Here is a 6,000-nt window from a genome sequence, read left to right on the forward strand (position 1 = left end):
GACGGACAACAGGACGTCTACGATAACTAGGAGCATCTTTTAACGTCAAGCGTTGCCTGTGGAATAGATAGTCCACTACTACTTCGCTTCCGCTACTTATTGTGTTGTTGGTCATTAGATCAACTATTTGTGTAATATTGGATCATGTGATCTATTGTTGTAAGACGATTATGTGTTGTAATAAATGATGACTCTATGATATTCAACTGTTATGTCTCGCAAAAACAATCTTCCTGGGATTGCGAGGTATGGCATAAAAGGCATCTGGACTTAAAAATCCGGGTGTTGACAGATGGTTCGAGCGAGAACTCGCTGCCTACGACGGATCTCGCCCTCCTCCCGCGTGCAACAACGCCGCCTGCCGCCGTCGCTGGTGGAGCGCCCCGGGCTGCACCCTCGAGAACGTGCTCGCACACATCAAGGGCAGCAACTACCCCTTACTGGGGATGCCGGCGCCGCCGGCGCCTTCCGTGTCGCCCCGAGACGGAAGCTCGTGGATGCCACGACGGATGGCGCCATCATCATCGTCTGGGTCGGCGTCGAGGTTGACATCGCGCTCCTACGGGTCGGCTCCTCCACCAGCGATACTGAGGGGCGTCAAGCAGGAGCCGGCGTCGCCACCACTGACCAGAGGGTGCAGCAGCGGCACCCTCGTCATCCGCGAGGGGGGGCTCCCTTCGTCGTCGTCTCCATCGCGCGGCCGCAAGAGGAAGACAGCCAAGAAGGAGGCAGCAGCGGTCGTAGCTGCTTCCCAGCTCGCCTAAGAGGAGGCCGCGCGGGCCGAGGACACGCGATCCGCGAGGCCATCGCGGGGTCGCTGACCGACCTCGTCCCCACCGACAACGCCCTCCCAATGGACGCGGCACTCGCCTGGTCTAGGCAGGACTGGGAGAGGGAGGAGGCGGAGCAGCAGAAGCGTCTGCTGGACCTAGCGGCCGTGCGGCGCCGCGCCGCACCCACCGCACCCATGCCGCTGATCAAGCTGGAGGAGAGCAGCAAGGATGAGTGTTATCGGTCAACGCCGCCACACGGCGACCCTGGGAACGGTTCCAGCCGTTCGTACGGAGGCGCTGGCTAGAGCAGCCAGCAGGCACCACCGCCCGAGGACGCCAGCCACTCTAGCGACGACGACAGCGTAAACTACACGGTGTTCTACTGCAGTGACCCAGCATACCACTGCATGTTGTAGTATACAAGTCATTGATATGATCTTCATGAAGGGACTTTGACATAGGCATCCCAAATGGGCCTGCCGAAGATAGTACCCGGGGTTTACTGAAGGCCCACTACCCGAAGAATAAGAAGATTCGGGAGCCCAAGATATACCAAGGAAAGTCAAGAGTTGTAATAGGAAGTGTTATTTGTAATCTGGCGGGATGAGTTAGAAACCGTCCCGGACTCTGTAACTTGTATAGCACGAATCCCTCGGCTCCACCTCCTATATAAAGGGGGAGCCGAGGGACGAAGAAATAATCGAATCATTGTCTACAAACCCTAGTTTTCATAATCGTCGAGTACTTTTCGGCTGAAACCTTCGAGATCTACTTACCCTCTACTTCCAACTAAACCCTAGCCTACAATCCATAGGCATTGACAAGTTGATACCTTGTCAATTGGCTCCGTCTGTGGGAACTAGAGGCGTAAGGATCTGATCTCGATGGCACGTTCAAGATCTTCGACATCGTCAACCGCAAGCAACACAATGGATCGAGGTAAACAGATCGCTGCTGGTCTTGTCGATTTTGTTCCTCACCCACCCTCCCGTTTGGATGCATATGCGTATCTGGCGGAGCCCATGGAGATGACGTTCGGAAGGTTTCACTTTCGCGTCGAGAAGGAAGGATCGTATCGTGTCGAGATTCCGGTTTCGTCGGGATCATCGGCGGTCGATTCTGATTTTTCAAGCTATGCATCGTCAACCGAGTCAGGAGAAGAAGAAACTTCGGCGACACGCTACGTCAGCACCAGAGCAAGAGAGAAACTCGCCAAGATCTTCAACGACATGTCGTTTGAGTCATCTGCGGACTCATATATAAGCGATGGCTCAAGCGATGTCGACAGTCACGACTTCATCGACAAATCTCTCACAGTGGGCAAGGTCTTCATCAATCTCAACGATGATGTCACCAAACCCAACATAGATCTGAGTACAAAGTATCATCAGATTTATGCCATTGAAGATCAAGAGGAAACATCTGAGGCTTTCGACAGTTTGGGAAATCCATACGTCGATCCCTCCAATCTGCGCCAAGGCCTGGGCAACAAATACGTCGGGCCAGAGCCGCGAGATAGAGTTCAACTTTCGCAAGCAGCGTGGGACAGAGCCGCGAGAGCTATGAACGGTACAGAACCAATGGCTACCACGGCCACACCAGAGGAATTACAAGCATATCAATATAGGCTCGCACGAGCTGCCAGGGAATTGGAAAAAGCAGGCGCTGAGTTGAACAGGAGAAAGGAGGCAGCTTCTGCATCCAGCAGGAGAAGGGCAGATCTAAGTCGACAATCTAGAACTACGGGTGATAGCCACCGGGAGGCGCGGAACAGAGCAAGATCAAGGCTGCAACACATACCCGAAGCAGAAAGAGAGCACTTGGTCCAAAACCTCGACATGTCCTTTATGTCGATAGATACAAGAGGAAACATCATCCCTAAGACACCAGAGGCTGGGTATATGGCAACACATGCTTTTATCCTTGCATCTAAACCACCTCCAGGTGATCCAAGGGAAACACTGTACAATATGGCGGTAGCAGGAGTTGGAGCTATGGGGACAGCGTTTGTATCAACGCCTCCCGAAGGAGTGGCGAGGCAAAATAGTCCACGACCTGCAGCAGCAACAGCGGCAGCACCTGAAGGACCAAGTGGAGCAAGAGACACAGCAGCACAAGCAAGGGTCGACAGAGCGCGGCAAAGCAGAAGGGATCATCGGCAATCTCCAGAACTTAATGACGAGGATATGTGCGGCTTACCATGCTTCACGAGGAGAGTCCGAAAAACTCGAGTCCCCTCAGGATTCAAGTTACCCGATAATTTCAAAAAGTTCGACGGCCTCCAAGATCCAGAGGATTGGCTAGTCGACTATCTGGAGACGGTGAAGCTGACAGGAGGAACCAGGGCAACAGCTATGCAAAGCATCCAGGTACATTTAAGTGGAGCCGCACGATCTTGGATAAAGAAACTCGCTCCAGGATCCATCGACAGCTGGGAAAGTTTCGAGGATGTGTTCGTCAAGAACTTCAGATCCACGTGCAAAAAACCCGCGTCGTTAGAGGAGTTGAGAGCATGTCGACAAAAGCCAGATGAGCCAATGAGAAAGTACATCCAAAGGTGGAATATCATCAAAAACTCGGCAGAAAATATATCTGACGAGAGAGCAATAGATGCGTTTGTCGCAGGAGTCAGGCGTGGAGATTTTGTCGAGGACTTGGGAAGGACCAATCCAAAGACAGTATCCGCGTTAATGGAGATAGCAAATAAATGGGCAGATGGAGAAGACGCTGTCCACAACAAACGGCACAGGTCGCCAGAGGAGGACCGTGGTCGAAACTATCAACCGAGGCGAAGATTTCCTCGGCAGTACCAGAACTACGACGCTCCAGGACAAATTTCGGCAGGATTTCGGACAAATACAGGAGGAAGCAATAGAGATGATTACCAGAGAAGCAATGAACAGCGAGGTGATAACAGGGATGATTCACGCAACAGGCAAAATAGCGGGCCCAGGTTCCCAAGGCCTTTCGTGTCCCCTGAAGAGATGATGAATGGACCGTGCCAGATGCACTTTTTCCTCGATAGCAATGGTAAAAGACAGTCAGGGCACTTGCAGAAAGACTGTCGAAATTTTCAAGCAATGTTGCGGTATGCAGAGAACGCTAATGCGCGGGCAGCACAGAGAAATCCTCGAGAACCCAGAAGCGAGATTCACTTGCCGCCTCCTCCCGCGATTACAGACGACAATCGGCATCAGCTCAGAATAGCGGCATCACCTCCACCACCACCTTATGTTGATCCTAACTCCAACGGAGCAGTGTCGATGATTCAGAAAGGAAGGCCGTCCAATAGAGCTCAGAAAGTAATCTCACGACAGGTGTTTATGGCAGAGAAAATGCCTCCACCAACAGTTGAGTACCTTAATTGGTCAGGACAAGATATCGGCTTCACAATAGCAGATCATCCGCAGCAAGTTCCTCGACCAGGGCAACAAGCACTTATTCGCGGCGATTATCGCGGGATTTGATGTCTCTCGAGTGTTCATAGACGGCGGCAGCAGCTTAAACCTTATGTATGCAGATACATTGAGGAAGATGAACATATCCTTAGTAAACTTGAAACCAACAGACACAAGGTTCCACGGCATCACACCGGAGAAACCAAGTTATCCATTGGGAAAGATCAATCTCGACGTTCAGTTTGGGACCCGAGAAAATTATAGAATCGAGAGGCTCGAATTTGAAGTCGTGGATTTTCCGTCGCAATACCACGCTCTGTTGGGATGACCAGCATATGCTAGATTTATGGCGGTGCCACACTATACATACCTGTTGTGGAGGATGCCTGGACCAAAGGGACCAATCACAGTCAAAGGAAGCTTTGCCTTAGCCGATAAGTGCGACAAGGATTTTCACCGGTTGTCAGAAACCTTCGGGATGCAAGCTGAGTACTTGGCGTCAAAAAGCATGATCGATTACGACGTCTTGCCGCAGACGTTGGAAGGCCAAACAAAGAATCAACTTTCGCATGAGAAAAATTCAAAAGAGGTGCAGATTCACCCGAGACCGAAAAAGACGACATCTATCGCAAACGACATGGATATCGCATAGGAAAGCGCGCTCGTCGAGTTCCTCCGTGAGCACCGGAAAATCTTCGCATGGTGTCCAGCTGACATGCCAGGAGTACCAGGGGAACTTGCCGAGCACCACCTAAACTTGGATCCACTAGCGAGACCAATCAAACAACCTTTGCGGCGTTTTTGAACCAAACCGCAAAGCCATGCCGTCGAGAAATCAATCGACTACAAGAAGCTGGTTTTATCAAAGAGATATTCACAGAAGCCACATGGGTAGCAAATCTGTCTTGGTGCCTAAGAAAAACACTAAGGTCCTTCGCATGTGCGTCGACTTTACGTGTCTCAATAAACATTGTCCAAAGGATCACTTTCCCCTCCCGAGGATCGATCAAATTATCGACTCCACGGCTGGATGTGAACGTCTTTCCTTCCTGGATGCATATTCTGGTTATAACCAGATCAGATTGAAAGAAGAAGATGAAGTAAAGACCGCGTTTATTACACCTTACGGCGTGTTTTGCTACAGAACAATGCCCTTTGGTCTAAAAAATGCGGGAGCAACATATCAGAGGATGAGCAGAAGTGTTTGGCGACACAGATTGGGAAGAACGTGCAAGTATACATCGATGATGTCGTCATAACATCAAAAAGGGGCAACGCTGATCGAGGATCTCAAGGAAACCTTCGACAACCTTGATAAGTTCTCGCTCAAACCGAACCCGACGAAGTGTTCTTTGGCGTCCCAGCAGGAGAACTTCTGGGGTTTCTAGTTTCAGCAAGAGGGATCGAAGCAAATCCCGATAAAATACAAGCTATCGTAACAATGAGGAAGCCAACAAAGTTGAAAGAAATACAACAGCTAACTGGGCGAGTCGCAGCTTTGAGCAGATTCGTCGCTATGCTGGGTGAAAAAGCGTTACCATTCTACGCTCTGATAAAGCAAGGAGATAAATTCCAATGGAACGAAGAAGCCGACAGAGCTCTCGAGGATTTAAAGCGCACAATCTCGACACCACCAATTTTGGTGGCGCCAAAAGAAAGGGAACCTCTCCTGCTGTATATCGCAGCCACGCCCCAAGTGGTGAGCACGGTGCTAGTTGTCGAAAGAGAAGAAGAAGGAAAACTCCACGGCGTGCTAAGGCCAGGATACTTCGTTAGCGAAGTTTTATCACCCTCAAAACAAAGGTACCCTCGGTACCAAAAGATAGCAT

Source organism: Lolium perenne, chromosome 2, assembly GCF_019359855.2.
Source record: "Lolium perenne isolate Kyuss_39 chromosome 2, Kyuss_2.0, whole genome shotgun sequence".
NCBI classification, from domain to species: Eukaryota; Viridiplantae; Streptophyta; class Magnoliopsida; order Poales; family Poaceae; genus Lolium; species Lolium perenne.